Source organism: Podarcis melisellensis, assembly GCF_964234715.1.
Source record: "Podarcis melisellensis genome assembly, chromosome: 2".
NCBI classification, from domain to species: Eukaryota; Metazoa; Chordata; class Lepidosauria; order Squamata; family Lacertidae; genus Podarcis; species Podarcis melisellensis.
Window position 1 is genome coordinate 34,357,001 of NC_138529.1, and position 10,746 is coordinate 34,367,746.

General features: G+C 42.2%; 1 long non-coding RNA gene across 1 annotated transcript; it reads right to left on the bottom strand.

Annotated features, from left to right (window-relative positions):
- Positions 1 to 7,639: 7,639 nt before the first annotated feature.
- Positions 7,640 to 10,580, bottom strand: LOC309362512. Its single transcript, XR_014164989.1, has 2 exons — positions 9,659 to 10,580; positions 7,640 to 9,524 (listed from the first exon to the last, which is right to left on the bottom strand). It is a non-coding gene; the product is annotated as an uncharacterized lncRNA (long non-coding RNA).
- Between the last annotated feature and the right edge of the window lie 166 nt (positions 10,581 to 10,746).

Below are 10,746 nucleotides of genomic sequence, written 5' to 3' on the forward strand. Positions count from 1 at the left end.
TCAGGCTTCACACAGGTATTGGTGAGGTAACTCCAGTATTAACAGGGCTGCATACAGCTCAGTGGCAGGGATCTCAATGCAGGCCTGCAGCAGGCTTTATTACACGCAGAGAGGAGAGATGGAGGCTAGGCTGTGCTCAAAGAGATCGCACACAGCTAAGCCACAGTATCTGAATAAGACACTGTTTGGAAGACTGGCAGAAACTTTACAGAGTTAGACTAACCTCCATCACCGCTCTCTTGCATATGCTTTTGTGAGGGGCATGCAAAGACTCTGGATTGTCACTACACTACAATGTACACCTGTAAAAAAATTATACAGTGGGTGAGAATACTTTCACAACACTCATTACTGTGGCACAGGTATTACTTGGGCTTCTCTTTCAGGCCTGGATGACTAGGACAATGGAGAAAATGTAACATACACACTAGCTGTTGTATGTCAAATAAATGAGAAGAATGTACCTTGGCATTTTCACCTAACAGCCTTTATCCTGAATTGCCCTCCAAAATATCCAGAGAAGCGAGAAGTTATTTACATAATATTTTTAATGTTTAAAGGGCAACACAGAGTGAGAGTCGTTATTGGACAAGTCATGCAAAACAGGATGACCAGTTATGATGCATTCCAGCTGTGGCTGTAAATATTTTCAGCCTGAATAACCCCTTGAGAAACATGTCTTACTTTACAATGATACGCAAATGGGGTTAAGGACTGATAACATAACCACTTTTTCAGCTCTGTCTCAACTTGCTGGACTTCAGCATTCTGACTTATTTTAATTGATGCTTTGTTAAATTCTTTTTTTTCTTCTTCAAGCAGCAAATATTCCAGCACCGTTTCTACAGTTGCTCCATGCCATATTAAATTATACTTCATCTTTACTGCTGTAGTCGTGGTTTTTAACTCATGAATTTTGAGAGCTAGAAATCCTTGACTCACTGCTTTTGGATCACTACGATCTTCCGTACTGAACAAAATACTTTGCAAGACACTGGGGGTTTGGAAATGTGTGTGCAGTGACCAAATGGTTAGGACATAACTCCCATTCCTGAATGCTGACTCAGTTTCAAGCTGGGTGGCCAATGGCCAGCCTATCTGTAGACGTAGGCATGTCTGGCAATTTTGGTTTCACTCAGTTTTTGAGATTTCCAATCTTGCCACTTTTCTTGCCACCAGTTAGAAATGGTTTGGAAAGTTTTCATGAAAATCCACCAACATTTTATTTATATATTTAAAAGCATTTTAAAAAGGTAATGGTAAAGGACCCCTGTCAGTTAAGTCCAGTCACAAACGACTCTGGGGTTGCAGCGCTCATCTCACTTTACTGACCAAGGGAGCTGACGTTTGTCCGCAGACAGTTTTTTCCGGGTCATGTGGCCAGCATGACTAAACCACTTCTGGCAAAACCAGAGCAGTGCACGGAAACACCGTTTACCTTCCCACTGGAGTGATACCTATTTATCTACTTGCATTTTGATGTGCTTTCGAACTGCTAGGTTGGCAGGAGCTGGGACCGAACAATGGGAGCTCACCCCGTCGCGGGGATTCAAACCGCCAACCTTCTGGTCGGCAAGCCCAAGGCTCAGTGGTTTACACCACAGTGCCACCCGCGTCCCTTAAAAAGCATTTATATACCACTTAATATTTCAAAAATTTCTAAGCCTATTTCCCCCCTTTATAGTATTAAAACAAAAGCAACTTAAAGCCAGTGAAACATCAACCAAAACACACAACACATATAAAAGTGAATAAAACAGCCACTACCAGGTCACTTGCCTGATCTAAGGTGGGTTACATCTTAGCACTACCTGTACCACCATAAGAATATATGATAAACAAAATTAATAGAGTTCCCAATTGCATGTTTGAGTTAAAGGTGAGTCCGAATCTGAAAGCACCGAAGACTGCTGCACTAGACCATATCCCCTCTGCCACATACCCCACCACCAGAACCTCAGGATGCATTTTTACTTGTGCTGATTTTCAACATGAATATTTTAAGAATGAGTGCTGCTGTCCTATGCCTCTCAGGAGAGAGAGAAAATAGCACAGAGAGACACTTTGCATTAAGAATAATGTTTGCAACGGGGAGAAGAGGAAAGCTATATCCAAACAGATTTGTTGGATGAAATTTAAGTAGCAGAATTAGAACCTGCTGTTCAAGTTTTAAATCTTCCTTTGTCTGCATATCCAAAGAACAGACAAAAGAGCTCCATTTCAGTTCTGCAGAAGCAGAGAAAGAAACAAGTTGTTGATTTGAACAAATTCCAAGTATACAGAATTGTATGGAAGGAATGAACTTAAAAGTCTCTAGAACAGCCTTCCGCAACCTGGTGCCCTCTCCACAAGACGCACCTGACCATAAGACACACCTAGTTTTTAGAGGAGGAAAACAAGAAAAAAAATATTCTGAACGAAACAGTGGATGTATTATTTTTGTGGTTCATGCTTGGGGTAGTCTTGGGAGTGTTCCCTTGATTTACACATATCTTCAGCCAAAAATGTTATTCTGTTGGGAGCTTCCTTGATGTCTGGGATCTGTGTTTTAACCACTAAACCAGAAGTATTGAAGAGTTCTCACTCCCAAACCAGAAATAACATGGAACATTCATGGATTTGACACCCTGAAGAGAGCACATGGCAAATATAACATGGAGATGGGATTCTTTATCCCTAAGAGACGTAACACATGAATCAGATTATAGTTAGGGCCATATGTAGTCTTTGCTATATATTTTTTAATCTGCTCTCAGGGAATCTGAACATTGCAGCAAGCAACTAATTTCTGCAACCTGATTAAACTACACAAATTATGCACAGTCCCTGTCGTTTTGCTGCTGTTGCATACTTTGTTTTGAAATGTTTACAGTGGTATCTCAGGTTACATACGCTTCAGGTTACATACGCTTCAGGTTACAGACTCCGCTAACCCAGAAATAGTACCTCGGGTTAAGAACTTTGCTTCAGGATGAGAACAGAAATTGTGCAGCGGCGGTGCAGCGGCAGCAGGAGGCCCCATTAGCTAAAGTGGTACCTCAGGTTAAGAACAGTTTCAGGTTAAGAACAGACCTCCAGAACGAATTAAGTTCTTAACCCGAGGTACCACTGTACTAATTTGCATAATTTATTCTGCTTTTGCTAGGCATTGCAAACATATCAAGAGTTCAAAAGTCCTTTTAAAAAGAAGGAAAGTCAAGAAGTGCCAGAAAACAACAATCAGGAATCTGAATGCTACGCTCCGTAACTACATTCCCTGCTCCTAAGACACCACAGCATGCAAATTCTGCTCCTCCATGTGTCACAAAAGCAGAAAGCTGAGAGTTAACCAGAGTGCATAATATGAGAGGTGTCTTGAGACTCGGAAATCAGTTTAGTAACAAGCCCTGGTGGCTCATGAGTAGACCTATATATTAAATAAGACTAGCCAAGGACATTAGATGTGGGGAAGATTTCATCCTCTCCTGAACACTAGGATAGAAAAAACTATCCCTCCAAATACAAAGACATTGATACTCCTTATATAAGGATTCTTGTGTCTTCCCAAGCTAGGAATCCATGTGTGACTGTGGTAAAGCTTGTAAACTCATAAAGTCATAACATCTCATAAAAAAAATCAAAGAGGCCAAAGGCTTTCTCAGACTTTCCACTGGGTGTCCCATTTGCAGTGTGCATTGTTTTGTTAAATTCACGAGAGCTTGAAATGGCAAGGGAGGGCCTGGGAAAGGCAAATTCAAACCAGTTCCACTGTACCTCACCCCTATGCTTTTGTTTGGCATTGCAAAGAGGAAAAGAACACATGGGCCTGAAACCTAGACAGGGATGGGCAGAGAGCACTCGGAAAGTCCACCATGCCTCCCATGAATACCCAGACCAAAGACTTGCACAATAAGGTAGTGATGGAAATGGGTGTCCCTCTCCCTAACTTGGCCAGAATTCCTTTAAGTGAGGCAAACACTTGGGAGACATGGGGACAGAAAGGAATACGCAAGAGTTGCAAGGAGAGAATGTTACCAAGAAAGCATGAAGATGATGTTAATACTTACCAACACCCCAACCTTTGAACACATTAGATCTCCAATCTTAAGCAGCAGTCGCCAGCGCTGGCTCTACTTCCTCAAAGTACAGGCGTGGGAGTGGCAGAGAACAGCAGTATTGAACTTTCACTGATTTTCTTTATAATCTGTATCAGCCTGGCACATGAAGGTAACTGAACGGCATCAGAAATATGTGAGGAGGGCCTGTGGCTTAGTAGTAAAGCATTTGCCTGCTTATCTGCCTATTCATGTCTGCTCATTTGCCTTTTCTTTCCTATTATCCAGTCATCTTAGTAAGTCCAAAGGAGAAGGAATATTTTTTTTTGGGGGGGGGGTAGTAGTAGAAGAGGAGGAGTTTGGATTTGATATCCTACCCAGAGTCTCAGAGCAGCTAATAACCTCCTTTCCCTTCCTCCCCCACAACAAACACTCTGTGAGGTGAGTGGGGCTGAGAGACTTCAGAGAAGTGTGACTGGCCCAAGGTCACCCAGCAGCTGCATGTGGAGGAGCGGGGAAGCGAACCCGGTTCACCAGATTACGAGTCCACCGCTCTTAACCACTACACCACACTGGCTCTCAGTACCCATTTTTATCTTACTTGTGGAATCAGTGGAGTGGGCCTAGCTAGCCATCAAGCCCAAGCCCTGCTCAGTGCAAAACCAAAACCCCAGAGCTAAAGCATCTCCAACAGATTCTAGGCCAGGGGCCAACAACATGGTGTCCTTGAGGTGTCGATGGACTCCCAACTCCCATCAGCCTCAGCCAACATGGCCGATGATCCCACACCCTTCTCGGGCAAGGTGCTTGAACATTTAGAAGCTGTACAAGTCCAGGCTCTCTTGGGAGAGGTGGATTATTTGGACCTATTCCAGGCTTCCTTTTCGTGCCTTGGTCACTCTCACGGATGACTTCTACTGGGAGACTGGCAGAAGGCATGTCACCCTGTTATTTCTCCTGTACCTCAGCAGCTTTTTGATACCATTGATCTCCTGGATAGGCTTTGCAGAAATGAGTCACCACTTCTAGAAGATCCTGTTCCTACCTGGAAGACCCCTTGGCTTTTGTGATATGGCATTTCATAGTGCTCTACCTTGTTGCCCTACACTAGTTAACTATTAGAAGATTCACAAAACTGCTGAGTGAAGTCAACCAGGGATTCGGAGTGCTGTGCTTTCGGTATGCTGATAACATCTAACTCTACTACTAATTTAATCTAATCCAGGTAAAGCTGCCAAAATATTAAATGGAAGTCTGAGGCCAGTGAGAATCTGAAGCTCAATTTGATGGTTCAGAGCTGGTTTGTCTGACCTGGACAGCAGTGTTCAGCCAGAATAGTATTAATCTGGCTCCGAAGGCTCAACATTGCATTTCTGGGGGCAATGACTGATTCAGCTTTATCACAAGAAGTCCAAATGGCTTCCATGGCAAGTAGCACCTTCCACCAACTGAGACTGGTCAAGTGTCACATGAAACTCCCTCCAAGACAGCGAGCCTCTCCATGCTTTGGCAACATCCACATTCCATTATATCAACGTCTTTGAATGGAGACTTCAGTTATCCCAGAATGAATGGTTGAATTCAAAAAGGTCATTGCATGAGAGAAGCAACTTCCACCCCTTTAAAAAATATGCTTCAAAGGTTTGAGGAACCCCCAGAGCAGATGTGGGGTGGGGAGCAGAGGAAGACTGACAGCACCAGCAGTCGTTCTGCTCTGGCAATAACCATTATAAACAACCCACAGTTGTTTGAACACTGGTGGAGAATAAGGCAAGTGCCATAAGGTCAAAAGAGCCACACTGGTTGTCAGCCTATTTCTGGGCATAATTCAACTCCATGATGAATTTCAAAGCCTTTATATGGCTTAGGACCTGGGCATCTCAAAACCACCTCCTCCCATGTTTCTGCCTACCTATTCATGTAATTATTAGAGGCCCTTCTCTACGTGCCCCTGCCTTTTCATTCAGTTGTGGCACCCCATTTATAGAATGCTTTGCCCAGGGAGGTAACAACATGGCACTGACAGATCTTGCAAGCAGCAGATGAAGGCCTTTTTATTTCCTGTTTACAGCAGATTGCTAGGTTGAATAAATATTATGGCTTTTTTTTGTCATGCTGATAGCATCTACACCTAAGGCTGGGGCAAAAATCCTTTAATAACTTTTTAAACATCTTATTAAGAAACCCTCTAACTTTCCATTCTGACAGCTTTGGATTCACATCTGCTTTTAAAGATGTGTATCATTGTCCCATCAGGGGATTCTAGGGACAATGCCATTCATCAGCTTGCTCAGACGGTAGCGGTACCTTTTTACAGGTAGTAAATACGCCTCGTAACCCTGTCTCTAACCTGTACAACAGCTTAACTGCAAAAAGTGACCATGCAACAGGGCAAGATTCTTGCCACCTTGTTCCTTATCCATATTAACAACTACTTTATGGCCAACTTTCATCCCGTTATGTATCCAAGAGGTACTCTGAAAACCCATTAGGAAAGCTTGCACGGCATATTTGAGGCAGCACTGACACCACAACTGCTACTTGAAAGAGGGGCATATCCATTCATCCACACACTACCACCATTCAATGTTATAAACTCTGTGACTGATGGATCTCTCCTTCCCATCTTTTTTTTCTTGTCTTTTATTCTTCCTTTTGCTCATCTTTTAAAGTCACGTATCTTTGGTTTATATTCTTGGCATGTATTATCAGTTCCTTTCTTCTCCTTGAAAGCCTCCTTCCCTCCCACTGTTAATCCTGATCCTGCTTTTCTTCTGTTCAGTTAGCTCTATGACAGTAAGGGTAGCAGAGTGCTAACCTTTTGCCCAAGCTGGATGATATCAACACAATGGGACAAGCTTTGTTTAGTTTCTAATAAAGCACTTGGAACAGACAGACCAGCCATAGCTTTGTTATATACAGTATTCACTTCAACCACTGCTTTGTCTCCTCTTCTCTGGCTCTCGTTTCACCGTTTAGATTGCATGGACCTGCTTGGTTCATTGTTGTGTACAGCAGCCTTTAAGACCTTTAAAAATAAATATTTCTTTTCACAATTAACGATGTTTAATTTTCTTGAGAGATATGTTCTTGCACAGAGGCTACTCTTCTAACATATGGAGAGGCGGCAGTTTGATTTACATGAACAGTCACAAAACGCCATAAAAAACACAACAGTGTGTATATAGAAACCTTGAAAAGTTTTCCCTCTTTGGCCAGAAACTGTTCTGGGCCAACTTTGTACCATAGAAAAGCACTTCTACTTTGATAAACAGAGTTGCTGTTCATGCCTTTAATTTTCTTTTAATTGATTTATCAGGCCCAAATTTGGCACTTGCTCTGTTTTTTTTAAAAAAAAACAAGGGGGGGGAGGTATTATTAGGATAGCACAAAACTGGGCTGGAACTGCTCTATGCCAAGCCAAAGGATAGCTAACTTGGTTATTTATTTTCTAAGCATATGCTTTTGCTACAATGACTTCAGCAATGCAACTGCTCAGTGACCGAAACCAAGTTAAATTAAGTATGGCGTTGAAAAATATTTCTGTTCTCAGCACTGCAGGAAGTACTCACCAGCAGATTGTATATACACACATATTTTTTCCCTCTGTTATGACAATTGGTTTTAAACAAATTAAGCGAATTGAGTTTGCTTAGCAGGTCTGCGCAGAATTAATGGTCCAGGTAGAACACGAGCACATACAATGGCAAAACACATTTTTAAAAATGCAGATCTGGAGCATTTACAGTTTTTAATCTTTCTTAAAAGAGATAGGATACATTAAAGAGAAAAACACATAGAATATAAATTCATTCTTTTAACTCCTGACTGCAGTGTTCAAACAACTATTACAGCTTTTGTAACAGTGAACAGATCTCTCATTTTAAATTGAATGCCCTGGAATGAATGGGATGGCAGAGTGTGCCATTCTCTTATTCCGCTTTCAATTGTCGGGACCCCAGGGTATTGTCTGGAGCTGGAGGTCCGCATCTGCTCTCTGGTTATCCTAATCTGATTTCAAATGATTATTTGCTGACCTTTTAACTTAAAGCAAAAACTTGTCAAAAGTTGTGACACAATACTCCACACATTATCATTGCCTCAGTTAACTGTGACATCTTTATCACTAGGTGTTGCTGACTTCATTATACAGGCCGACAACCTATGAAATGTTAGCTAGCAGGCTTGTGTTGTCCAATAGGCTTCCAGCTCTTAGGTGTGTGGAATCTGTGACCCTACAAATATTGCTGGATTACAACTCCCAACCTTCCTGGCTGTTGGCTTTGCTGGCTGGGGCTGCTGAAAACCTGAGTCCAAGAGCATACGGAGGTCCACAGCTTCCCCATCTCTTAAATGAACAAACTGGGCTCAGAGAACTAAGCTGCTCTTCATCACAACTGAGTCTTGCAACAATACTTCTCTGCATCTGTATCATTCTTATTGCATCCTATCTTGCACTTATGCAGAGAACTGAAGAATCCCTCAGTGTTTTCCCTAAGTCAATACATTTTACTCCTAGGTTGTTCTATTAACTTAAAAACTGTGACATTACATAGTACAGACATCACTAGCAGCCAAATATTTCTAGCTCAACCAAATCATCCCGTTTACCTTTCTGATCAATACAAGAAACAGACAAAGGTGTTTAAATTTCAACCTGATATAATCAAGGCCGGGGGGGGGGGGGACCTTTATCAGCCTAAGGCGTCGCTCATTGCCAACCTTCTGGAGGCCACATGCCAGCATTGGGTGGGGCCAGAAGCAAAAGGAGGCAGAAGGAGGGATGTGGCTCTTCTCTTGGTACAGTAAGCTATAGCCAGTCAGGTTTCTATGCACACATCTCTTCACCTAGGCAAGCAAGATGCATTATCACAGTTCAAGAACGTGCAAAAATGCTTGAGGGTGTGGGGCAGCATCAGTGAGAGGTGTGGCCTTAGAGGGAATTGGAGAGCTGCACTTGGCCCCCAGGCAGCGATTCCCCACCCCTGGACTAAGTGAAAGACATCGCCTATTTCTCGACCAACTAAGCCAACATTGAACCGCAATAAGCTACACAAAAATCAAGGCTCTTATAGAATCACTTGTGAATTCTGATGGAATTTATAGTGTAGGTGACTAATAGTGAAACTAAGCAATATTCTTTTGAACCAAAGGAAACAAGCTGGTGATTCATACTGTTAAATACCACCACCAAATACTGCATTCCTGTTTCTTCATTGAGCGTGACATTATTTTTTGTTTGCTTTTGGGAAATATGCATTCTTTATTGTTATCAGGCAGCTCCCCACTCCACTTGCCTCTATGCTGATAATTTGTTCTATGCTGATAATTTGTTCACAAGCATTCTATATAGATTTCCCCACCTCAGATATTCAAGAATTACTCAAATGTGCTTACCAACTATATACTACTACCAGCCACTATGAGGATCTAGCATTCTATCACCAACAAACCTCTCCTGACTCAACTTTTAAGGCAGGCATAGGCAAACTCAGCCTTCCAGATGTTCTGGGACTACAACTCCCATCATCCCTAGCTAGCAGGACCAGTGGTCAGGGATGATGGGAGTTGTAGTCCCAAAACATCTAGAGGGCCGGGTTTGCCTATGCCTGTTTTAAGGCTACAACTTCAGATGCAAACTACCTGGTTTTTATAATTCACATAGCTTTAAAAAAGCCCATGTTTCTGTGTTCTCTTTTGATGATTTTGCAGTGCTTCACAGTATTCCTCTTATAATTTACAAATTCAGAGGCTAACACACCATTAATCATTAAATGAAATCTATTTGTGATGCACAAACTGCCCTGAAACACTGCAGTGAGGCTCCCTGCTGCTCTTTAACAGACACCTGACCCAATCCAAGGGTTGTGGCCCATATGCTGGTGTCCATTATGAACAGCAGCTGCTTTGGTGGTAGCTACACCTGGATACAGGCCCTAAAACATTGCTAAAGAACAGCTGAAGGGGAAGCCTTCAACAGACATGTGAGCAGCCGAAGCACAGTGGTTCCAACTCAATCATCCCATAGTTTGTCTGAACCATTTCAGCTGGCTCAAGATAGTAGTACAGTGGACCCTCGAGTTACGTACTGCTCTGGATACGTAATGTTTGGGTTGCGAACGCGGCAAACATGGAAGTGTCCAGTTATGGACTTTTCAGGTTAAGTACAGACCCCCCGAATGAATTTAATTCATATCTGGAGGGTCCACTGTAGTGGGTACATGTGTGTGTGGCAGGAAGCATTTTTTTTTTAAACTGCAGCAACAGTTTGAAATATTGCTTTTACTCTCCCTAGAAATTTAGCTCCAACAATTGCAAAGGCAATTTTTCAACTTTCAAGTAAGGAAGCAGCAAAGTGGAAGCTCAGCACTGATTTCAATAGTTTACAACTACACTTTTAGAAAGCAGGAATAAGTCCTTTATTGTTTCAGGATTTCACTTCTGACCAACATGCTTTGTTCCATAGGATGTTTCACAAAGGAAGTAGTTGCCATTTGTGACAGCAAACAAGGACAAAAGCAGAGGGAGTGGAATGTGTCCAGTTGCCCACAATGCCAAGAAGAAACAGAGCTAAACTGGAGCACAGTATGACAAAATATAAACATGAAAATATGGCTAAGGACTCTCATCTCCAACTAATATTTCAGACTACCTAAGACCAGTAATATAGCTCACAAAAAAGTCAAATATACAATTCAGGCTCACAAATGTT